The sequence below is a fragment of the Protopterus annectens genome, chromosome 1.part1 (genome assembly GCF_019279795.1).
Source record: "Protopterus annectens isolate FY-2018-M chromosome 1.part1, PAN1.0, whole genome shotgun sequence".
NCBI lineage: Eukaryota > Metazoa > Chordata > Ceratodontiformes > Protopteridae > Protopterus > Protopterus annectens.
Genome location: NC_056726.1, coordinates 300,899,272 through 300,926,055, shown reverse-complemented (window position 1 = coordinate 300,926,055; position 26,784 = coordinate 300,899,272). Strand labels below are relative to the sequence as shown.

General features: G+C 42.7%; 1 protein-coding gene across 3 annotated transcripts in view; it reads left to right on the top strand.

Annotated features, from left to right (window-relative positions):
- The window catches only part of TCF20 (transcription factor 20), a 2,163,179-nt gene that overhangs the window by 369,391 nt on the left and 1,767,004 nt on the right, over positions 1-26,784 (top strand). For all 3 annotated transcript variants that reach the window (XM_044074720.1, XM_044074711.1, XM_044074667.1), the window contains exon 2: positions 10,079-10,220. The gene's annotated coding sequence lies outside the window, so the exon portion shown is untranslated. The remainder of the gene's footprint in view (positions 1-10,078; positions 10,221-26,784) is intronic.

The following is a 26,784-nucleotide window of genomic DNA, read 5'->3' as shown; positions in this document are numbered from 1 at the left end:
TATCGCCTGGGGTATAAAAGCTTCAGCCGACGCCATCTTCCTCAGTCTTTCTTGCCGTGTGGTGCCCGAAGCAGAAGCAGTTCGCAAGTGCCGGTCGGCCATCTCCTGTAACTTCAGCTACCGAAGACTTCAAAAGCTAAGTACCCCGTTGGGGACTCTTTCTTGCCTCGGCCGATGTCAGATCAAACGCTTAAAGTTAATAATTGCTTAACTTGTGGGAAACAAATACCTCATAAGGATTTCCATTCTTACTGCCTCCCCTGCCTAGGCCCAGACCACGACGTCTCTGCCTGTACAGCCTGTGCCTCCTTCAACCGGCGCACTCTTAGGCGTCGGGCGGAGTTTGCAGAGGAATTTTTTGGGGCTAGTTACTGTTACAATATGCCGTCGGAGACTCCGATTTCTCATTTAACCAAAAAACGGAAGGACAAGGACTGACACATGCGGACCGTGGTTTCGGCTGAAACCACGCCTAGGCCTACCGCGAGTGCCCCAGTCTCGGCTGAAACAGAGTCCTTGGTACTTCCGACCGTTGAAACCGCACAACCGACAACCTCGGCCCCGGAGGCCTCTTCTGAGTCGGTTATAGAATTTCCCTCAGAAACCGGTGTTTCGGAAACATCCAACACCATTTCCTTGGACAAAACTACGCCAGCACGTGGAGCAGCCAGGCCTCCTGCATCCATGTCCATAAAGGCATTCACTAAGGCTAATGCTGCTAAACAGCCAAAATCTCTGCCTCCCAAGGCTATTCCTCAGGGGTCCACTACAGGTTCACAGATTTTAAGTTTAATTGAGGACCTTATTTCCTTAATTAGGGGCTCTCAGCCACATCCGGACAGGGGCTCTCAACCTCCTCTAGACAAAAGGCCCAGGGTTGAGCCCACTGATCTCCAGTCCTCTGATGAGGCCTCAGATGGCTCTGCTCTTTCAGACTACCAGGAGGAGGCCTTTACGGCCTACGAGGATTCTGATGCAGAGGAATCTATTCCCTCTGCCTCCCCTCCTGAAGAGCTGTCCTTTGGGGAGACCCTTCACTCCATGAGAGAACATTTCAAATGGCAGGGCCAGGAATTCTCTGATTCCAGGAAGAGATTAAGGACTTTTTTGCATTTATCTCCGCATAGACCTTTGGCTATTCCTCCTGTTTTGAATGTCATTGATGATGTGTACTGTGAGTCTAGCATTACCCCTGACTCCCTTCCTCCGGCTCCTGTCAAACCCGATAGGTACTACAGGGTCCCGGACTCGCATCATTTCCTTTACAAGGCCCACTCTGCTGACCTTGAAACTATTTCCCAGGGCCCTAAAGGGGTTGCATCTGCCACTACTAAAAATCCACTCCCCTCTGAAAGGGAGTCTAGGACTTTAGAGAGATGAGGTAAAAAAGTGTATACTTCTTCCACTCTTTCTATGAGGGCATTAAATTGTCAATTCCATATGATTCAGTACCAAGAGTATTTGTTAGATGAATTGCATAAAAATACTGTCTTCACCTGAACCCCTAGATCGCAAGTCACTTCAGGATCTGGTACATAACTCCCAACAGGTTAGCAACCATTTCTTGCAGTGTGGTTATGATGCATTGGAAGCTTCATGTAGGTCAGCAATGACAGGTGCAGTCATACGTAGGCATGCTTGGCTGAAGGAACAAACTCTGCCAGATCATGTTAAAGCAAAGCTTCTGGATGCGCCACTGTAAAAGCAAAAGTTATTTGGCTCCACTGCTCAGGAGGTCTTAAAGAAATATGAGGAAAAGGCTAAATCTGTGCAAACAGTCAAAGATTTTCTCCAGGTCCAACCACCAAGATTCAGCAGAAATTGGCCCTCTAAGACTTGGTCCTTTCCAGACACAGAGAGATTTCAAAGAGGCAAGAACAGGCGTGCCAGAGGTAGAGGGCAAGCTAGAGGCTCCTACAGAGGACGTCAGTGGCAGCCTCCTAACCAGAGAGGTAGTGCAGGACCTACAACTGCTGCACAAGGACAGACTCAATGACTTTACCTTGACCTCGCCAACCAGGGCTCAATTGGAGGCACCTTTGGGCGGAAAGCTATCTTTATTCTCAAAAAATTGGCACAGTATTACAAGGGACAAATGGACACTGCAAATAATAGACAAAGGATACCGGTTCCATTTTCATACATTACCAAAAAGAAAAGGCATGCCAAACCTGCCACCGAATCAAAGGGCAAAGGCTTTAAAACAAATTTCCAACCTATTGCAAATGAAAGCTATAGAAAAGGTTCCTCTCACAGAACAAGGCCAAGGATTTTATTCCAGACTATTCCTTGTCCCAAGAAAAGAAAAACAATGGAGGCCTATTCTCGACTTGTCCGCACTGAATACTTATCTCATTGTGCCAAAATTCAAAATGCTGACCCTACAGCAACTCCTTCCCATGCTGGGCAAGGGGTCTTGGCTGATAACTCTAGACCTCATGGAAGCATACCTGCATGTCCCTATCAGACAAAGTTGCAGAAGACACCTCAGATTTCTTGCAGGTTCAGAGCATTATCAATTCTCAGCATTGCCCTTTGACTTATCTACTGCGCCCAGAGTATTCACGAAATGCCTGGCATCAGTAATTGCACACTGCAGACTTCAGGGGATTCAAATATACCCATATCTGGACGACTGCCTTATACAAGCTGACAGCCAACAAACTTTGGTAAAACACTTGAATTATGCCATCCGCCTACTTCAGGCTTTGGGATATACAGTCAACATTCACAAATCAAGACTTGTTCCATCCCAAAGGATAATTTTTCTGGGTGCGAAACTAGATACAACCACCCAAATGGCTTTTCTTACAGAGGAATAACAAAGACAACTACCGGATTATTTTGAAAATCTGACAAAACAAACTCAGCTGACTGCAAGGAAAATCTTGCAGGCCCTGGGTTACATGGCATCTTGCATTCTTCTGATTCCGCAAGCAAGGCTACATATGAGGAAACTACAGTGGTACCCAAGGAGTTTATGGTGTCAGCACAGTCACAGCCTAGAAGCTTTGATACCACTCATTCCATGCCTTCAAAAGGAATTTCTGTGGTGGGCTCAAGCAAGCCAGTCAAACAGGGGTCTGCCCTTCAGCAAACCAATAATCAGCCAAACCATTACAACGGACGCTTCAGACCATGGATGGGGAGCACACATGGAGGGCAGATGCATTCAAGGACTATGGTCACATAAAGAATTGCGCATGCACATAAACCAAAAGGAAATGCTGGCGGTGATACATGCAATCGAGGCCTTCAAACATTTTCTGCATCAAGGACACTTTCTAATAAGGACAGACAATACCACAGTTATGTGGTACATAAGCAAGGAGGTACCCATTCCTACCCTCTTTGCAGGCTGGCAATGAATCTTTGGGAACTTCCCCTAAAAATCAATATAGAGCTGCAATCCCAGTTTGTGCCAGGAAAAGACAATATACTGGCGGACAGCCTAAGCAGAAATATCATGGATCCACACGAATGGATGCTGCACCCAGACATCTTCCTTCAGATAACACAATCATGGGGGAGGCCTGACATAGATCTTTTTGCCTCCCACCACAACCATCAGCTGAAGAAATTCTGCTCAAGGACATACCACCCACAAGCATGGAAAGTGGACGCCCTCTCTTTCAGCTGGAATACAGTGTATGCATTCCCACCTCTTCCATTAATGACCAAGGTCTTACTGAAGATCAGGACAGAGCAGCCCAAAGTAATTCTGATAGCTCCGGACTGGCCTAGACAGCACTGGTACCCACTGTTAAGGAGCATGTCACGCACAAAACCGTGGCCTCTACCACAATGGCCACTTCTTCTGACACAACACAATTACAAAACTTTGCACTCCAGCCTGAAAACCTTGCAGCTGGCAGCCTGGAGAATACCTTGACTCCTCACCAGGATAAGCTATCCAAGACAGTGAAGGACATCATCATGGAAGCTCGCTGACCTTCCACAAGAAAAACATATTCAGCAAAATGGAAAAGATTTTGCGCTTGGAGCACCACAAAGAGCCTTGATGCGACAGTGATGAACTTGGCACATATCCTGGAATACTTGGCAGAAATGCTCCACAATGGCCTTTCTTACTCTTCCCTAAAAGTCCATGCTTCAGCAGTTTCAGCAGAATACAATACTGATCCACCTGTCTCCTCTCATCCTCTCCTAAGGCAGTTTCTAAGGAGAATTAAAAACATCAATCCTCCAAGGAAACCACCAGTGCCTACATGGGACCTTAACTTCATGTTGGAAAAATTAACTCTACCTCCCTTTGAACCAGCAGCATCTTCAGAACTACAGTTCCTGTCTTGGAAGACTGCCTTCCTTCTGGCCATAACCTCAGCAAGAAGAGTATCTGAGTTGCAGGCTCTCATGGCAGTACAACCATTTCTTATTTTTCATCAGGACAGAGTCTCACTGAGAACCAATCCTTCATTCATGCCAAAGGTGGTATCCAGGGTCTCACTGAACCAAGCTATTCACCTGCCTACCTTCTTTCCAAATCCACAAAACAAAGGGGAGAAACTTCTGCATACCCTGGACATTCACAGACAGTTGCGCTACTACTTGGACAGAACTAAGTCTTACAGAAAAACTGACCAGCTATTTGTAGCATATGCTGCTGGTGTACAAGGAAAAGCAATTTCCAAACAGACCATTTCAAAATGGATAGGGAATTGCATTCGATTCTGTTACGCTTTTCATGGCAAAACTGTGCCAGCTAACATTAGACCTCATTCCACCAGAGCCACAGCCACCTCCACAGCCTTCTTAAGAGGGGTGGCTACCAAGAACATTTTAGAGGCTGCTACATGGAGCTCTGTGCATACATTTTCCAAGCATTACAACTTACTCTTATATTCCAGATTCAGAGCAGGCTTTGCTACGGCAGTCCTGCAGGGCATTTTAGCTACACCATCCATTTCTTAGATCCTACCACCCCCAGCTTGGCTATGGTATTCTACCCATATGTAAGGACTGCAGATGCATCCTTGAAGGACATAGTACAGTTTTGTACCCACCATAAATGTAGGTGTCCGATAGGTATGCATCTGCAGTCAGGTTTACCCTCCCTCCTTCCCCTCTGTGGTATTTCCTGGGTACTTATCCCTCTTATAGCTAGCTGGGGTTATCTATTATGGTATATTTGTTTTATATTACTGTGCATGTTTGAAATTTTTTGCATCTCTTCAAATTTAGCCTTCCTTAGAGGGCACTTGGCATCTGGGGCAAGAAAAACTGAGGAAGATGGCGTCGGCTGAAGCTTTTATACCCCAGGCGCTATGACGTCGGGAAGAGGGCGACATCAGCCGACGCCGGACCCAGACTTTGGAATCTGGCCAACCGAAGGGCTGCCTGAGGCAGGACAACCCATATGTAAGGACTGCAGATGCATACATATCGGACATCTACATTTATGGTAGGTACAAAACTGTACATTCTCTAATACTAGCCTTAATAAGGAGTATGACCGTATATTTTCATCTGTATGTATATTCACCTTTTTGTTCAGTATTTCTTCTGTGACAGTAATACCATATCGATTTTCTATGACATTGAACAAATTCTTTACATCTAGAGTAACAAACATATAAGAAATGTCACTGTTCAGTTGTAAATAAACACCCAATGATTCCAGAAATGTAGCAGTATCTTTCAAAATTCTAGGGAAGGTTTGTAACATTGGTCTGAGAGTACATTCTAACCAGATAGAAATATTTTCTGTTATCCAACTCCTACCCGATACTATATGTCTCATGTGTGGTGTTTTGGGATCCTTATGAATTTTTGGTAAGGCTTTAAAAACTGGGATAGTAGGATGTTTTATATATATATATATATATATATATATATATATATATATATATATATATATATATATATATATATATGTGTGTGTGTATGTGTATATATATATATATATATATATATATATATATATATATATATGTGTATATATATATATATATATATATATATATGTGTATATATATATATGTATATATATATATATATATATGTATATGTATAAAACGGTCAGCAACTCATGGTCTATCAATCCAGTTTTTTTTCCATGTTAAATAAAGATTTGTGTACTTTTTGTATATAAGAATTCACCATTAGTGGTGACAGCTAGGTTTGCCACCTTTCTTTGTGGCTAAAACTGGAGTAAGGCCACACCCCTCACATCATCAGAAACCCCACTTATTCCTGCCCAATTCCCGCCCATTATGTGATGTCAGTGTGATGTCAGCATGCGGGAATGCCCTTTTTTTTTCCATTCCTGCTGCCTGCTTTCAGCTGATTTACTATGCTTTTCTGCAAAAAAGCATAGTAAATCAGACGATTTAACAAACTCCGATAGTCTGTTTCCTTTTTCAAACAGAATACCGGAGTTTTTACAGTGTTTCCTGGACTTACCGGATAAATACGAATAAAACTTTGGACTGAGGTAAACTTTAAATTGCACATTACAGGAGAGAGCAGTTGACTGTAAGCTATCTTTTGATCTATGGTGAAAGCTGTGCTTTCGCTATTAGCCATCGCTGCACCTTTCAGTATTGGTCGCTAAAATTGTTAATTTTGTACTCACAATCTCACTGTTGCCTAACCTGCTCTGCATGTAAAAATGTACAGATAACCCTATGTATTTTAATAAATGTATGCATAACTTTCAGCTATGATCTACATGTACTAAAATAAGACTATTTTGGGAGTATTATTTTCTTTATGCAAGTCACATGTTACTTCGGGCACCTGTACTCCACTTTTCTGAAATGTTCAGAATGAAAAAATGCACTCGTTTGCTGCTAATCAGAGAGTCAGGTTAATCAGTGAAATAGAAAACCACCAAATGTATCTCTGACAGCAGGATATGAGCCTTGTGTTGCCTCTGGAGTTTGGTACCATATTCTTTGCCCTTTCTCTGACCACAAAGTTTTCTGCTTCTTGTGTAAAGCATATCACTTAAACGTATGTTCCCTCCAGGTGATCCGATTTCCTCCAACATGCAGTACATGGTTTGGACACTTTCAACATCAGAACTTATGTATGCGAGTGAGTGGTATTTATGAATTACTGCGGCAGGGCTAACCAGTGGCATTTTCCTGTGATCTGTTGCAACGTAATCTACTAATACATGTTGCCCAATAGCAGATCGTCCTGCTAACGGAACAAGTGTCATTCAAAGTGCAGGTTGGCCAAATCGACAGACTGTCAGATCTGAAAACTTTCCTGCTGTCTGATGGGGTTGGTAGTTGGCGGGATTACCACCTCCTCATTTTTTAGTTGATATCGATGTGAGGAGGGCTTTCCCCAGCAGAGCACCTGCCTGCTGCCTAAGAAAGATTTTAGGAAAGCTGGTAACTTGTTGTGGCAGTGGCGCAAAACCGAACTTCATGTGTCCGGTTTTGAATGAAATTGGTAACCGGACAATTTGTCAAAAAAATGGACAGACGGTCAAAAACTGGACAGCTGGCAACCCTAGTGACAGCTGAAGAAAAATCAGTCTGTCAGCTAGCAGCAGATGGTCTATCAGTGCACTGTACAAGCATATGGAATTGCATAGTGATCATGTGTTTGTCTTTATGGTTATATGTGTTGTAAATAGAAGTCAAAGAATGGGTGACTTGTATAATGAAACTGAATATAAAGAGATGCAATGGATTCTTAGACTGGGAGCTGACAAAGCCCCAGGATTAAACGGTGTTGTCCCTTTAAAAAACAGCTCTAGCAAAAAGGAGGGTAAATTATTGATTTTCATTGCCTCCATTGTACTATATTAGGTACTATGTTTTTACTAGTGTTTTATCATCTGATGAAGGGATTTACCCAAAAGCGCTTATGATACTGCTTTTATTGTTTTAATAAAGTGAAGTTGCTTCATACACAGCTTTACTTTTGGATTTACTGTTTGGATTTTTTGTCAGTACTTTCAGTGGAAAGGAGTCCTTTACTTTGCTTCCTTAAATATGTCAGTTCTGATCAGAGCAATTTGAGGATACTTACACACACACACACACACACACACACACACACACACACACACACACACACACACACACACACACACACACACACACACACACACACAGATTAAAAATTTTATTTTGGTTGCTGGATCTGCCATGCAGGCTTGTTAGAGAATGCGAGAGGAAATGATGTAAAAGTTAATAAGAAATGGATTGAACTGAAATATGTTTTGGAATGTTGGCAACTTACCTGCATTAATGGCAAGGGTAACATACAGCACTGATCTGTGGGAATAACAAAGAGGGTACCCTACTGTGTGAGAGTTTCTAATAGTATAATGGATTGTAATTCTGTAAATGGTATTGGCAAACAGTGAAAAATGCTGAAGGGAAGTCCAAAAAAACATGACTGTGCTAGCAGGAGTTGTGGTCACATTTTGTATACCACAAATGTAGAAACTTTGAACAACAGTACAGACAATAAGCGCAAAGTGGAGCTCTTAATGGAAATGCCACCCTAATTCAGTATGCTGATGACTCTACATTAATCTGCTCTGCCAGGACTCTGTTATCTACAGAGTTTAACTCAAGAAGCATTCAGTTCCATTGAGTCTTGGCTCACCAATAACCATTTACTACTTAACCCCCCAAAAAACTACACTTCTACTATTTTTACCAAAACAACTTTCTCCAGATACTGCTAACTTTCCTATTACTTCTCCAAACAATACTTCAGTCAGTGTGATTTCACATACAAAACGGTTTGATGCAACTATTGCCAACAGTCTTAAGTTTGACCTACATATCAGCAACATCATAAAAAAAAAAAAAAAAGTCAAAAATTGGGCGTGATATATAGGGCTAAAAAATTAATCTCTAACTCCACAAGAGTAACCTTTGCCACCACCTATCTCTTACCCTGCCTTCTACATGCTTCACCTGTTCTAACCAATCTTCACTCTTCCCTCAAAGCAAAACTTAGTGTTATAAAATAGCTAAGTTTGCCACAGGCAGGCCCACTACTCTCAGCATTGCTGTGCTCTCAAGTCCCTAAATTAGCTCGAACTAGCCCACCTTCTCACCTTTATCAACTAATATTAACTCACAAAATTCTGTACAGCTCCTCATTTTCACAAACTACATCATCACTACTTCAACGCTATATTCTATCTATTGACCTACACTCCTCTCACAAATATCTATTTACAAACCTGAAAGATTTAATGGGGTTAGTCTGTATTTTACTGTGTTCCCAAGTCATGCAATACCATTTCAGAAGCAATCAGACTTGTACCCCATTACTATTCCTTCAAGTCTGGGCTGAAAGGACATCTAACCAATAACTGGATCTGCCCAGGGTCCTTGTCATCTTGGTACTCTCTTCTATTCCCTTCATCTCCACTCTTAATAGACTTTCTCTTGATGTATCCTACTTCCCTTCTTGCTTTACCTACTTTCTAGCCTCAACTCTGTTTAATTCCTTAACATTCTAATGTCCTTTCTTGTTATTCTTATACTAACTTTTATCTGTCCCAGAATTTGACTGAAATTTACTATCTAGTTCTCCTGCCAGAAAGAGGATATGGCTGTTTACTTAATTCTGTTATATATTTTTTATACATCATTATGTAACATGCGTATTAGGAACTTACTTGTATATAATGTATGGTCAACTTTATTGCTTGCCTTATATTTTGTTTATTTTATTCTATTGTATTCACATATTGTATTACTTTGTTTTTTTAATATTTGTAACCATTGTTAATTTTTTTTAATGATTTTTAATGTGTACTGTGGAGCTTTTCTCCCTGGGCCTCCTCTGAAAATGGGATCATGCCCAGCTGGACTCTCCCGGTAAACAAATGTCAAATAAATAAAAATGGTGCTTGAAGAAGAGAGAGTACTAGATGTCTGCCCTCACAGTTGTGAAGCAGAACTTTGATTTGGCTGTGATTGGTTTTCTGACACTGTTTTATAGTAGTAGAATAAAAAGCGTTAAAACTTGATCCTTAAGTACCTGAACTAGTGATGGGCAAGTAGCGTACTTTATAGGCCTGTTTCTACAGTTGCTGAACATAGCTTTTTTTTTTTCCTCCTTCTTCCAGGTACAAGATAAACTACAGGAAAGACCACTTACTGTTGATCTGGAAATTTACTGTTGGTAGGAGCTGAATGACTTTGCCACCTGTAAAATCTTCCTTAGAACCTGCTTTGATTATGGCTTTTGTTTTATTACCAATCTGAAAGGTAGGTGCCTTCCTAAGATTCAGAAGACCATTTTAGCTTATTTCTAGTGCAGCTTACTTTCTATGTACATAACTGAGTGTTTTTACTGTGTGATCCTAAGGGGTCACATGGATGGTTATACTCCATTTCATTATGATTTCATAGATGCATAGGGATACACAGATGTGTGTAATCTTGCATTTCACTAACTTTACACATGCATTTTAATTTAGCAGAATGTTGTTGCCTGAGTTGTGTGTGTTGTGGGGGCCTTTAGATAACTTTTGCATTAGTAATAACTCCTGGGACTTCTGCCATGAGACACCTGATATGTGGTAGAACTCAGTACCCTTCCCCACTATATGGGGCAGAAATCCACTCTTAGGGACATTAGCATAAGGCTGGCATCTCTGCACCATTTTCGATGGATCTTGGCATAGCTTGTGGCACATCTACTATTGCGTAAAATCCATAGTCCAGCAGTGTTTTGCCTGCTCCAGAGCTCAGTTCAGATAAATCTTCTTGCTGAACTTTAGGTATACTTGTATTGTGTTGGACAAATCTGCATTAAAGCTGTGTATGCATTAAGAAGGAAGGCAGGTGCCCTTGTGGTGAGCAAATTCTATATCAAGATTTCCACAGCTATTGTATCTTCTGGTTTAGACCTGAACACAACACTGAATACTGTAGTTTTTGCCAGGACTTAACATTTAAATGGTTGGGAGAAGGGCATAATGTTCAAAATTAGATCGCTGTTGCAGTAGCCCAAGCTATGTGGGTCCTACCCACTGTTACTGGCTAGCTTTTCAGCACTAAAGGGCACCCTACATGTGCTATAACTGTTCAGAACTAATGAGCGCCATATAAAGGACAGAGTGGAAAGCTCAGAGCTTTCTTGCTACCCAAGTACCCTCTTTCAGTGGGTGCCATAGAACGTTTGGTCTGCAAAATATCCTTTAAGGCAGATCAGTTAAGTCCCCTGTTTGGGAAAACCTTGTACTAAACTTTTTTTTTTTTCCCCTGTTATAATATGTTGTTTGCTAGGAAACTGATTTGAAATCTTGGACTTGTCACTTGTCAGGACATGAGAGAATGTGCATGTGAATGCTTGTGTGATCAACTGTGCAAAAAACTATTATTTTATTTTAATTTTGCCTTACTGGTTATGTCGGTTTTATGTATAGGGGCATGACTTTGTGATTGTGCATAGTGTCAGTGTTTTTGTCTTACCTGAGCCTGGTTCGACTGTCTTAAAACTTTACCAGCTCCTTCAGGCTCTAGTTTCTGTCTTCAATACTTCATCCTTGGCTGAACCTGTGGAGTAGTTATTGGTCTCTGCTGTTCTTCTCTTGTCCACAAGAAGAAGAATAAAAATTGTCAGGGAGTCCTTTGGTGTCAGGCCCGGCTCTAGTTGCACCTCAGCCACTGATGGGTGACTCTGCTCTTTCCAGTTTTGGTTCCTCAGACCACTCATCTTTTTCCTCCAGGTCCCTTTGGTGTAGCACCAGCAGTTGCTAAGGACTGGAGGTGTAGACATGTCGTCTGTGGCTGTAGGAATGCTCTCCATGGGCAAGGGAGAACCACTGTTGTTGGCCTTGGCTGGGATAAGGAGCCTCGGTCCAGGGACAGTGCTCTTATCTTGGATCAGTCCTTTTCCAGGGAATTTCCTAGGAAAAGGTTAAAAATAAAAATAGCTTTTTGTTTCCGATTGTTTTTCCATGTTCACAGAAAATTTGCCTGGATATACTAGGGAGTTAATTTCTATTTTTTTTCTTCTTCCATTTCCTTTGCTTTGAAGAAAATACAAAGGGATTCATCACTTTCTGACTCTGAAATTCAGTCCCAGCTTCCAGAGGTTTACCTACCCTCCCCCAGGCTTTGGCTGATGTCATCCCACCAAAAGCATCAGTAGTGTACCAGCTGATGCCATATTCACATCTTTCTTGCTGTGCAGTGCATAGCCGTGTGTTAGTGAAAGCACCATATCTATCAGTTGTCCTCACTCCAGCAGCAGCTCGAGATAAGTACTATGTAGGGGATTTCTTTTATCCTTGTTAATTAGTTGTACCTTTTAGCTAATGTCGGATTCTGAATCCAGCATAGAAGAATAATGATTTAATAGTGTACGGTAAGCAGATGGTCCACAGTGGCCTCCACTCTGTATTTATTTTGCTTCTGTCTAGATCATGACTTGGATTTGGGCCAGTGTTGTTGTTTGCTCACCCTGAGGACAGTTTTTTTATAGCTGAAGGTCTCTGCAAGAATTTACCGCATCCCCCCCCAAAAAAAAGGGGGGGCACATGCATGATTCTGTGTTACCATGTATCCATCAATGCTTCCAGGAGCCTCCCTCTGAAGGAAAAGCATCATGAGAAAGAATTGTCAGAAAAGGTTTCCTGATAGATCCCTGGGTCTGGTAGCTTTCCATGCAGTGCAGTGGGGTGATGTTCTTCATCTCACATTGCTGCAGTCCTTACATATGGGTAGTCCGCTGTCCTCGGTCGGCCCGAATACCAAAGTATTAGGCTGACGTCGGTCAAGGCGCTTTAGACTGACATCAGAACGTCAGGGTACAAAAGCGCATGACCGACGTCATATCCTCAATCTTTTTTGCCGCATGGTCCGATGCAGAAGCAGCGTTGCAAGTGCCGTTCGGCGTTCTGAAATTTTTCGAGTTCGGAGTTTCAGACCGAATCCAAGTTGGCTAAGTACCCCGTTGGGGAATATTTTGTTTTTTCTTGCCTCAGTGTATTACTGGATGTCAGAAAAAGTGAATAACTGTATTTCTTGTGGGAAACAGATACCGCATAGGGATTATCATTCTTTGTGCATTCCTTGTTTGGGGCCTGAGCACGACGTTGTTGGGTGTCGCTTTTGTGCTAGGTTCAATAAGCGCACTATTAAGCGAAGGTTAGATTGTGCTAGGCTGGTCTTCGGTAAGCGGTGCAATTATAATATGCCGTCGGACTCTCCGGCCGCTTCGAAGAAGCGCAAAGACAAAACAGTTAAACCCAGGCAAGATGAGTCATCCGTTCCGGACGCCGGTTCTTTAGAGCATTCAGTGGAACCGGTGGTTCCGACGGAGACTTCTTTGGAGTCTCAGGGGGAGACTTTGATTTTGCAGGATGTGGCCTCTCAAGAGGCAGGTCAGGCTGAAGGGGCTTCTCAGGTTACTGTACTCCCCTCCCTTCCTAGGGTGGTTAGGCCCTCTCCTTCTGTTTCCAAGGCTTCTCCCAGAGGCAGGCCAGGTTTAGCTTCTGTTGGTGTCACTCCTAGTTCAGCAGGGTCTGTGCCTAAGAAGCACATGCTTAAAATGGCAGAAGATTTGATTACTCTGATTAGAGGTCCTTTGCCCCCTCCTGATAAGAGGCCTAGGGTGGAGCCAGAATTGGGAAGTTTTGAGCAGGCTTGGATGTTTCAGAGTCTTGGCTGAAGACTTGCAGGAGTACTCTCCTTATTCTGATTCTGATGCAGATGATTCCACTCCTTCTGCTTCTCCTCCAGAGGATTTTTCTTTTTCAGAGACACTTCATTCTATGAGGGAACATTTTAAGTGGGAAGGTCAGGACTTCTCTGATTCTCGGAAAAGGCTTAGGGAATTTTTGCTTTTACCCCAACACAGGCCCTTGGCTATACCCCCTGTTCTGGATGTTGTGGAAGATGTGTTTTCAGAGGCTTCTCTTAATCCTGATTCTCTGCCTCCTGCGCCTGTTAAACCGGATAGGTATTACAGGGTGCCTGAGGCTCATAAATATCTTTATAAGAGTCCTAGGGCGGACCCAGAAACTATTAGTCAGGGACATAAGGGTGTCAAGGCCTCTGTTGTTAAAAATCCGGTGCCTCTAGATAAAGAGGCCAGAGCTTTGGATAGATGGGGAAAGAAGGTCTATACATCTTCTACCTTAGCTATGAGGGCTTTGAATTGCCAGTTTCATATGCTGAAATATCAAAACTTTCTTCTTTCTCAATTGAAGTCTAAGGTGGATGCTCTGGCGGAAGGCATTGAGTGTAAAGAATTACAAGATTTGGTGCATGTCTCTGAACAGGTGGGTAAGCATTCATTACAATGTGGTTTTGATGCTGTGCAGGCCTCGTCTAGGGTGGCTGCCACTGGTTCAGTTCTTCGCAGGCACGCCTGGCTGAAGGATCAGAATTTATCTGACCATGTTAAGACAAGGATTTTGGATGCTCCTTTGCAGTCTGATGTGTTGTTTGGTTCACCTGTGGAGTCAGTCTTGAAGAAAATGGAAGACAAGGCTAAGTCTATGCAGGCTGTTAAAGATTTTTTGCAAGTTCAGCCTCCGAAATTTAGTAGGAATTGGCCTGCTAAGGGGTGGACGTATCCTTCTTATGATTCTCAGTCTAGGGGTAGATCTAGGCGTGGTAGGGGCAGAGCTCAGAGTTCTTTCAGACCTAGAACAGGGAGTTCACCTGCACAATCTTGGTGAGGGCAGGGGCCAGTCCTTTCGTAAACAGGCCCAATGACCTACTTTTCAGCTGCCAGATCCTTCTTGCCTGGCAGCACCTTTGGGAGGAAGGTTGGCACTCTTCAAGGAAAATTGGATTTTGATTACCCAAGACAAATGGGTATTGGATATCATACACCAAGGTTACAAGTTTTATTTCCATACCTTGCCTCCTTTCAAAGGCATGCCAGACGTTCCTCCGCAGCAAAGACTAGAGGCTCACAAACAAATTTCTCTACTACTTCAATTAGGGGCCATACAACCGGTCCCTCTGCCAGAAGTGGGCCTAGGATTTTATTCTCGCCTGTTTCTAGTACCAAAGAAAGGGAACACGTGGAGACCAATTTTGGATTTATCTATCCTCAACACATATCTGGACATTCCCAAGTTCAAAATGTTGACGTTACATCAGCTTTTGCCTCTGCTGGGCAAAGATCACTGGATGGTGACTCTGGATCTCAAGGAGGCTTATCTTCATGTTCCTATCAGGCTCAGTTGCAGGAAGTATCTGCGTTTTCGGGCTGGGACTTTTCATTATCAGTTCTCTGCATTGCCCTTTGGCTTATCTACTGCGCCCAGAGTGTTCACGAAGGTTCTGGCTCCAGTGGTAGCTTTCTTCAGGCTAAGAGGAATACAAATCTATCCTTATTTGGACGATTGCCTGATTCTGGCCCAAGGAAAGGACGAACTTCTTCATCATTTACAGTATGTGATGGCAGTGTTAAGATGCCTGGGGTATTCTGTGAACGAAATAAAGTCCAGTCTAGTACCCTCTCAGGACATGTGCTTTCTGGGTGTGAGACTGAATACAGCATCCCAGATGGCCTTTTGACCCCGGACAAACAAAAGAATCTTTCTCTTTACTTCCACCAATTGTCTCGTCAGTCCAGGCTGACTGCAAGGACAGTCCTTCAAGCCTTGGGGTTCATGGCATCTTGTATTCTGGTACTTCCCAATGCCAAACTGCATATGAGGAAGCTACAATGGTATCTCAAAAATGTATGGACGCAGCACTGCCAAGATATGGACACTGTCATTCAGATAATACCTTGCATTCAAAAGGAATTTTTGTGGTGGGCTCAGGAATGTCACCTAAACAAGGGACTCTCTGTGACCCGACCAGAGATGAGTCAGATTCTAACGACAGATGCCTCAGACAAAGCTTGGGGAGCTCATCTAAATGGAAAATGGGTACAAGACACGTGGCCTGCCAGACTTCAACATTTACATATCAACTTGAAGGAGATGTTAGCAGTCCAATTTGCATTGATAGCTTTCAAGGATTTACTTCTTCCAGGGCAGGTGTTGATTCAAACAGACAACACAACTGTCATGTGGTACATCAACAAGCAAGGGGGGGACGCATTCATATCCTCTATGCCGACAAGCAATGATTTTGTGGGAGACTGCTCTCAGTTTACAGCTAAATCTTCAGGCAAGGTTTCTGCCAGGAGCACAGAACTCCTTAGCAGATGTGTTGAGCAGACAAATTATGGATCCCCACGAGTGGAAATTGGATCCTCATGTTTTTCAGAAATTGACAGTGTTATGGGGAACTCCAGACATAGATCTGTTCGCTTCTCCACTAAATTACCAGTTGCCAAAGTTTTGCACAAAAATGTTTCATCCCACAGCTTGGAAAGTGGATGCTCTCTCATTCAATTGGAGCAATCTTCACGTGTATGCCTTTCCACCTCTGCCTCTCCTCCCAAAGGTACTCCTGAAGGTCAGACAGGACAAGCCGAACATGATTTTAATAGCTCCGGATTGGCCTCGACAGCACTGGTACCCATTACTGAGGAGTCTGGTACGGAAGCCTCCTTGGCCGTTGCCTTCGATTCCTCACCTGCTGTCTCAGGAGAACAGTCATTTACTCAATGTCAAACTTCACTCTCTACATCTAACAGCTTGGCATATTCTGTTTTAAACCCTGGAGGGTCTCAGCTTCCACAACAAGTTTTGAATGTTATTTTGGAGGCCAGAAGGCCTAGTACAAGGAAAGTTTACGCAGATAAATGGAGGAGATTTTTATTTTGGAGTACAGCAAAGGACTTTGATGTTTCTAAACCTAATTTAAGTGTTGCTCTTCAATACCTTACTGAGTTATTGGACAAAGGTTTGTCCTTCTCCTCTATAAAGGTTCATGCTGCAGCAATTTCTGCTCACTATGACTGTGACCCACCATTATTTTCTCATCCTTTGTTTAAGCAATTCCTTAGAGGGGCAAAGAATATAAGACCCCCGTAGAGCTCCTACTCCTGCTTGGGATCTCAATTTTGTGTTGGAGAAACTCACTCTACAACCTTTTGAGCCTGCAGCAACTGCAGAGTTGAAATATTTATCATGGAAGACTGCTTTTTTGTTGGCCATTACCTCTGCGAGAAGGGTTTCTGAATTACAGGCCCTTATGGCGGTTGAGCCTTTCTTAATTTTCCACAAGGATAGGGTGTCTTTGTGTACTAACCCTTCTTTTATGCCTAAAGTAGTTTCTAGTGTGGCTTTAAACCAAACTATTCATTTGCCTACTTTTTATGCAAACCCCCAAAATAAAGGGGAGAGGATTTTGCACACTTTGGATATACACAGACAGTTGCGATATTATTTGAGCAGAACTAAAGGGTTCAGGCAGTCTCAGCAGTTGTTTGTTTCTTTTGCTTTGGGTTCTCAGGGCAAACCAGTTTCAAAACAAACTATTTCTAAGTGGATTGGTTTTGTATTACTTTCTGTTATTCCCATCATGGTAAGGAGATTCCAGCTGGGATTAGGCCTCATTCCACTAGGGCTACTGCCACTTCTACAGCTTTTAAGGGGTGGCTACTAAAGATATTTTGGAAGCAGCTACTTGGAGTTCAGTGCATACTTTCTCTAAGCATTACCACCTTCCACTTTACTCTAAATCTAGGGCTGGATTTGCCACTGCAATTTTACAGGGCATTTTGGCAGCCCCTAATGCTTTTTAGTTTGGCCATCCTCCCTTACCTCTGCTTTGGGATTCTACCCATATGTAAGGACTGCAGCAATGTGAGATGAAGAACATAGTACAGTTTTGTACCTACCATAAATGTAGATGTTCGAAGATCCACATTGCTGCAGTCCAATTTACCCTCCCTCCTTCCCTCTGTAGTTAGAGGTGGTGGTGTGGTTTGGGTTGTACATATTGTAAATATGGTTAGTGCAGGGGTGGTTGGTTATTTTTTGCTGTTTTTTGGCTTTGGCCTTTCTTGTTAGGGCCTTCTGACATCTGGGGCAAGAAAAGACTGAGGATATGACGTCGGTCATGCGCTTTTGTACCCTGACGTTCTGATGTCAGTCTAAAGCACCTTGACCGACGTCAGCCTAATACTTTGGTATTCGGGCCGACCGAGGACAGCGGACTACCCATATGTAAGGACTGCAGCAATGTGGATCTTCGAACATCTACATTTATGGTAGGTACAAAACTGTACTTTTCTCAGTCCCTGTTCAGAGTTGGTTTTGGCTGTGACCACCATTGTGACTGCGCTGGAGGATGTTCTTCGTGTTTCACTGTTGCAGTCATTACATTTGGGTAATCTTCTAGCAGGTTGCCCTCAGTCGGCCTGAATTCCAAAGTGTTGGGTCCTGCGTCGGATGCTGTCTCCTCTTCCATGACGTCAGGTCGTCAGGGGTATAAAACTTGCAGCCGACGCCATTTTCTTTAGTCTTTCTTGCCGCGCGGTGCCTGAAGCAGAAGCATTTCGCAAGTGCTGGTCGGCTGACTACTGAAATATTCATGTTTGAGTTTCAACCGAAGTCTTCACTAAAGCCAAGTACCCCGTTGGAGAAACTTTTTTCTTGCTTTGTACCGATGTCAGAAAAAGTTAATAATTGTATTACTTGTGGGAAGCAAATACCTCATAAGGATTTCCTTTTATACTGTATTCCTTGCCTAGGCCCTGATCACAACGTGCCTGGCTGTCTGTTTTGTGCTACATTTAACCAACGCACTATTAAGCGTCTGTATATTTTTGCATCAAAGTATTTTGGAAACAGATTTAACAAGCCAGAAATGTCGTCTGATAGCAATCCGACTACTGGAGTACATAACGCAAAGAAAAGGACAGAGAAAAGGCAGTCGAGATCCAAAACAGACTAAGCTTCTCCTAAGCCAGTTGCTGGTTCGCCGGTACTCAGGCACTTTCGCAGCCCCTGATGCCCGCTACCTTCGAGTCGCAGGCCTCTAACGACATTCATGTGGAGTCAGGCATGCCGCAAGGTACTCAAGGTATTGGACCGACGGATGCATCTCCCTCAGATGGGTCCGGAGCTGCGGAACAGGCACCGGCTTCTGTGGGTGTATTCAGACCTCAACATTTGTACATCAAACCGACGACAGCTGCAAAACCAAAGACAAAAGCAACTGCTAAAACTAAAAAACAACGCATGAGCCATGTGCACAGGCCTCTATGCCTAAAAAAACAGATGATCAAAATGACTGAAGACCTTATTACCTTGAACAGGGGTACACCCCCCCCCCCACTCCCCACGTAAGAGGCCTAGGCAAGACGCTGACTATGAATCTTCATATCAGGTTTCTATTTCTTCTGATTCCTCTTCTGATTGGGAATTATCTATTCCTCCCTATGAGGATTCTGATGCTGAGGTGTCTGTTCCATCTGCATCTCCTCCTGAGGATTATACATTTGGAGAAACATTGCATACTTTGGGGGAGCATTTTCACTTGGAGAGTCAAGACTTTTCGGAATCAATAAAGAGGCTCTGGGATTTCCTTCTTCCTCAGCACAGGCCTGTACCATTCCCCCTGTCCTAGACGTTGTGGATGATGCGTTTTCGGAGTCAAGCTTGACCCCTGACACCTTACCTCCGGCTCCCAGTAAGCCTGACAGATATTGCAGGGTCCCTGACTCACATGAATTTTATTTTGAAATCCTGCTGCTGATCCTGAAACTATTTCATAGGGTCCAAAGGGAGTTAAGTCCTCGACAGCAAAAAATCCTACCCCCTCTGACAGAGATTTAAGGGCAATGGACAGATGTGGAAAAAAGGTTTATACATCTGCAACCTTGGCAATCAGGGACTTAAATTGTCAATTTCATATGCTTAAGTACCAACAGCATGTTATGGGATTGCTGAAACAGAAAATGATGTTGATTTCAGAATATGCAGAAAACAAAGAATTGCAGGAATTATTGCATGCAGCTGAACAAGTAGGAAAGCATACATTGCAATGTGGTTTTGATTCTTTAGAGGCTTCCTGCAGGGCCGGAGTTACTGGATCTGTGATTAGGAGGCATTCCTGGTTAAAGGAACAAAATTTGCCTGATCATGTTGAAGCTAAACTGCTAGATGCATCTTTACAGCATGATTCTCTGTTTGGTATTAAGGCAGAAGAGGTTTTAAAGAAAATGGAAGGCAAAGTCTACGCAAACTGTTAAAGACTTCTTACAAATGCAGCCACCAAGATTCAGTAGACACTGGCCTACAAAAAATTGGTCCTTTCCTGTGTCAGACAGAGCTCAAAGGGGCAAATCCAGACACCCTAAGGGTTCCAGATACCAGGCGCAAGATTCATACAGGTCAAAGCAGTGGGGCACTTCCACCTCCAAATCTGGAGGAGATGAAGCGCCAACCTACAGAAAGCAATCCCAATGACTTCCCTCTGCCTACACCAAGCACTTATCTTTTGGCAGCACCCATAGGGGGAAAATTAGCACTTTTTGCTCAAAATTGTTAACCCAGGACAGGTGGGTACTAAACATCGTATCACAGGGATACAGATTCCATTTCCACACTCTGCCAATGGCAAATGGTTGGCCATATCTGCCAAAAAAATCAATGGGCAGAGGCACAGAAACAGGTTACATCCCTCATGGATATGGGGGCCATTCAGATAGTACCAGAACAAGAAAAAGGACAAGGTTTTTACTCAAGACTGTTCTTGGTACCCAGAAAGGACAAGGCCTGGCGGCCAATACTGGATTTATCGATTTTAAACACATACCTGGACATTCCAGAATTCAAAATGCTGACTTTGTAGCAACTTCTGCCCATTTTGGGCAAGAATGCCTGGCTGGTGACTTTAGACCTAAAAGAGGCATACCTGCATGTCCCAATAAGCCGATCGTGCAGAAGATACCTCAGATTCAAGGCTGGCTTAATGCATTACCGATTCTCTGCACTGCCCTTTGGCTTATCTACTGTGCCCAGAGTCTTTACAATATGCCTGGCACCAGTAATTGCATTTTTCAGACAAAGAAGTATACAAATATATGCTTACTTAGGCGACTGTCTCATTCAAGCAGAGAACAAGGACACTCTTCTTCGACAACTGGCATTTGTGAAAAGGCTTCTAACATGCCTGGGGTACATAATAAACGAAAAGAAATCACAACTGGTACCCTCTCAACAGATAACATTCCTGGGTGCAAGCTTGAATACAACTGCCCAGATGGCTTACCTCACGCCAGACAAGCAAAGGCAACTGACTACTTACTTCAAACTGATGGCAACAAAAACCCAGTCTTCTGCAAGACAAATTCTGCAGGCTCTGGGCTTCATGGCGTCCTGCATCCTACTGATTCCATATGCAAGACTGCATATGAGGAAATTTCAGTGGTAACTAAAAAGGTTATGGAGTCAACATTCTCACAGTCTGGAAACAATGATTCCTCTCATTCCCTGCCTGCAACAGGAGTTCCTATGGTGGGCAAAGGCATGTCACCAAAACATGGGACGGCCCTTCACTCTACCCACTGCCAGCCAAACCTAAACAGACGCATCAGATTATGCCTGGGGGCCCACATGGCAGGAAGATGCATTCAGGGCAGATGGACACAAAAACAAATGCATCTAGATATCAACCAGAAAGAGATGCTAGCTGTTCAAAATGCCGTAGCAGCCTTCAAGGACTTACTTCATCCAGGACAACTACTGATAAAGATGGACAAACACCACAGTCATGTGGTATATAAACAAACAAGGGGGCACACACTCATACCCCCTTTGCAGATTAGCCATGGCACTGTGGGACACAGCTTTGACCTGCCAAATACATCTTCAAGCTCAATTCCTGCCAGGAAAACACAATACTCTGGCAGACTATTTAAGCAGAAACCTTATGGATCCTCATGAGTGGAAACTAAATTCACAAGTGTTCAGCATGATAACAGAGAAATGGGGGAGCCCAGACATAGATCTATTTGCCTCTCCTCACAATTATCAATTGAAAAGATTCTGCACAAGGACTTATCACAGACAGGCATGGAAAGTGGATGCCGTATTCTTCAGTTGGAAAAACCTATCCGTTTACGCTTTTTCTCCTCTGCCTCTTCTCCTCAAGGTCCTCCTAAAAGTCAGACAAGAGAAACCTAAGATGATACTAATTGCCACGGACTGGCCCCGCCAACACTGGTACCCAATCCTAAGGAACTTGTCTCAATACCCAGCTTGGACCTTGCCTCAAAGACCACAACTACTGTCCCAGCAAAACAATCAGATCCTGCACAATCAACTACAGACCCTGAACCTGGCAACATGGCTGATCATGTAGTCATACAAACAACACCGCTCAGTAAAGCTGTGATGGATGTCATTTTGGAAGCCAGAATGCCTAGTACTAGACAATCGTATGCTGACAAATGGAAGAGATTCTGTGCTTGGAATCGAGCACAAGGAACTGATAAAGCAGAACCAAATATTCCTCAGATATTGCAATACTTAATTGAGATGCTTGACAAAGGCCCATCTTTCACATCAATTAAAATCCATGCCTCTGCCATTTCGGCTCATTACAATACAGAGCCACCAATCTTTTTTCATCCTTTACTAAAGCAGTATCTTAGAGGAGCCAAAAATTTAAGGCCTCCTAGAAGATCACCATTGCCTGCATGGGACCTGAATTGTGTTAGAAAAGCTCACCCTGTCTCCATTTGAACCAGCTGCTACCACTGATATAAAGTTCTTATCATGGTAAACAGCTCTGCTATTAGCAATTACTTCAGCAAGAAGAGTTTCAGAGCTACAAGCTCTCATGGCTGTGGAGCCTTTTATCATATTTTATCCAGACAGGGTGTCTGAGGACAAATCCTACTTTTATGCCTAAGGTAGTTTCCAGTGTGGCTCTTAATCAAACAATTCATCTGCCAACTTTTTATCCAAGTCCACAGAACAAGGGGGAGAGAATTCTGCATTCCTTGGACATGCATAGACAAGATTCTACTTGAGCAGGACTAAAGCTCTAAACAAAACTGAGCAATTACTAGTGGCATATGCTGCAGGATCAGAAGGCAAGGCTATTTCAAAGCAGACAATTTCAAAGTGGATAAGCCACTGCATCCGTTTCTGCTATTTACACCGTGGTAAACCTGTGCCCAAGGGCATTAGGTCTCATTCCACCAGAGCTGCAGCTACTTCAGCAGCCTTTCTCAGGGGAGTACCAACCAAAGACATTCTAGTGGCTGCTACTTGGAGTTCTGTTCACACCTTTGCAAAGCATTATCATTTGCCTCTCTACTCTAAGTCCAGGGCAGGCTTTGCCACTGCAGTTATGCAGGGCTTTATAGCCGCTCCTAATGCTATTTAGCTCCAGCCCCCCAACCATAGCTTTGGGATTCTACCCAAATGTAATGACTGCAGCAGTGAAACATGAAGAACATAGTGCAGTTGTGTACACTTACCATAAATGTAGATGTTCGAGTGTATTCACTGTTGCAGTCCAAGTTACCCTCCTGCCATCCCCCTGTCATTCTGGAGTTTGTCTTTTCTTCTCTATCTTCTACAACCTATGTGGTGTATTTGCTTGTAGATGAAGGTAAAGTTTGTATTGATGCTTGTGTGTGTATATATGTGTATATGTAAGATATATATATATATATATATATATATATATATATATATATATATATATATATATATAATATTTGCTACCTTTTTGGGGGCAGCTGACTTCGGGGTCAAGAAAAACGAAAGAAAGTGGTGTCTGCTGCATGTTTTATACCCCTGACTACCTGACGTCATGGAAGAGGAGACAGCAACCGACGCAGGACCCAAGACTTGGGAATTCAGGCCGACTGAGGGAAACCTGCTAGCAGATTACCCAAATGTAATGACTGCAACAGTGAATACTCTCTAACATCTACATTTATGGTAAGTGTACACAACTGTACTTTCCTACACAATCAGTTTTTCATGCATCATCCTAGACTGATGGGAATGCTTCCTGAGGCCAAAGGCCTTTGGTATCAGAAGCATGCATTATTTCAGAAGCAGAAAAGGGATCCTCACTGTTTTGCTCACGAGGAGGTTCCGTGTAGCTGCATAGCAGTTTCAGTTCTCCACTTGTGACCTTAGTCTGCCAGGGCAGCACCTTTTAAAGTCTGAAGACACCAGGCTCCGAACATAAACTGGTGCCCTTCAGCTTGCTCCAGCTGGGCAGTGCATCTACCACTCTACTTTCTGGGCTTCCTCATAGTCTTTGACTGAACTCATAGGTTCATAGTTAATTACTTGGTTGGCTGACTATTTTATGCTGCTCTTAAAGGAGAGTAGAAGGCCAGACATGGATATTCCTAAATTGTCTGCGGCTGCTCCTACTAAAAAGAGCTGGATGAATTATCCTGAGGAGGATTCGGATATCCATGATTCAGAGGCTGATGAACTGCCATATGTGGGCCAGATTCATGCTACTGAAAAACTATGATTCTGACTTGAAGACACCTTGTTTTGCCTTTGTATACACATTGCACTTGATCAAGAGATGGTCCACTGGGAGACTGGGGAATATTTAGACACCAAAAACAGAGTACTGGGTTTATATGTGCTCACCAGAACCTAAGCCTTCTAAAGGTTTCTCTAATACTAATGTTCTAGAGGGCATGTTTAATAATGCATCTCTGGAGCCTAATTCCTTTCCCCTGTTCCTAGGAAGCCCTGATCAGTCATACAAAGTTAATAACTCCCAACAATACCTCTATAGGAGCCCCTTGGCGAATCAGATGTGGAGTTTCTAGATCCTAGCAAGAGAACCAACTCAACTCCAACCAGAAATCACATCCCCAAAGATTGGGAGAACAGACTAGTCTTTTTTAAATTGCCAGTCCCACATGCTTGTCTACTAAAAAAAATCCCTGTTGAAAAAGATGAGGGCCATGACAGTGAGGACTGAAGACGGACTTTGGGTGAAAAAAAAAGAAAAGAGCTGAATGAGCTTTGCTACTTCTCCTTCCAGGTGTCCAGGCACTCTAAGAAATGAGATGCTCTGAATCAGCGTGTGTTTGTCATAAGTAGACAAACCTACTGAGGACTATACTCCTGGCAAACAATGCTAAAACTTGAATCCTTAATGCCCCTTTATAAAAGAACTTCCAAGTTGGACCTCCTGCACAGGAAATCTCGAAAAGAAGGGTAAAACTACTCAGTCCAAGAGGCAGATTTTTTTTGCAATCACCAAGACCTAGCAGGAATGTCCATGAGAGGCATATATTTCACAGCTTAAACAAGGCAGTTCAACACCTGGTAATTGGAAGAAGGGGAAATTTAAAAGACAATGGCAAGTAAGGCCCAGAGATCAGCCTAGAGGGCTCTCAGGGCTGGGATACCAAAAGGAAATGTCTGTGACTCAGCCAGATTAGCCCTTTCCCCTCAATTCTTTAATTTCTTCAGGAAAACGTTGGAGGGTGTTTTGTCATTGATTAAAGAAAAAAAGTAAGGAAATAACACAAGATAAGTGGGTACTGAGCATCATCAAAAAAGGTACAAATTATAATTGAACACCTGAGATTGGAGTCATTCCATCCATTCAGCTCGTTGCTCTCTGGTTTGCCCACTACTCGGTGTCTTTACAAAATGTCTTGCTTCTATGATTTTATTTTGCAGGAGAAAGGGTCACTACTAGTGTATCGGGAACCAACTTAGAACATACAAAAAACTGTATCCAGAAACTCTCAACAGCGAGCACTAAGGTTTCAAATGTAGGCTTGAAAAAAAAAAAACTATTAGGTTTGTCACAAGACTAATTTATTAAAAACGATTTAGCACTTTCATCAACAACAGAGTTGACTTGATCAGAATACATAATACATATAGCCAAACCTATATATAGCATTTGATTTTGGCGCCAGTGGGTCACAGCCAATGAACATCTAGTATAATTTTAAAGAGATACGTGATGCACTTGTCACTACGTAATGTAGAAGTACATTTAAAAAATACTTAATCAAATCACAGTGTGCAATCTCCTGTAGTAAAATACATAAATATTCTACATATTGTACATATGTTTAGTTTATCATCTATCCATGTCTGTCCTGCTAATGGATAGATGATGATAAATATTCTACATATTCTACATAAGTTTAGTTTATGTATTTTACTACATGAGATTGCACACTGTGATTTGATTAAGTTGTTTTTAAATGTATTTATACTTATACATTATGTAGTGCAAGTGTATCATGTATCTCTTTACAATTATACTAGATGTTCATTGGCTGTGACCCACTGGCGCCAAAATCAAATGCTATATATAGGTTTGTCTATATGTATTATGTAGTCTGATGAAGTCAACTCTTGTTGTTGTAAGTGCTAAATCGTTTTTAATAAATATTTTTTTTTCCCCCCAAGCCTACATTTGAAACCTTAGTGCTCGCTGTTAAGAGTTTCTGGATGCATTTTTTTATGTTCCGGTTTAAGATAAACTTAAACCATCCTTGTTGTGTTGGAGGAGGCCCAACTAAGTCCATTTAAGTCTTGTCCAAGGTCACAAAGCCTGCGAACATCTTCAGGCTTTTCCTTGAATATTTCTGCCTGTGTTGTGCATTGCATAAGTGATGAATCAGTTCACATGATTTTGTATACAGTGCAACATTCCAACCTGTTAATACCTAGCTGAAATTTTGTTGAAAGTTTACTCTCCTAGGATGCCCTGGGAAGGTGTACTAGAACCCTAGAAGAGCTTTTTCTCTCCTGGATCTAGGAACAACTTTAGCCTATCATTTAAGCTGAGTTCCATCCCGAGGATGAGAGGTTCAGATTTTAGTTTGCAGTCTAAAAAACAGCCAGAGTTTCTCATCCTTGTTTATATGAGTGGTTGAAGTTTTTACTGTTTTGCTGGTAAGGTATGCTTTACCCATAGTCCACCTTTT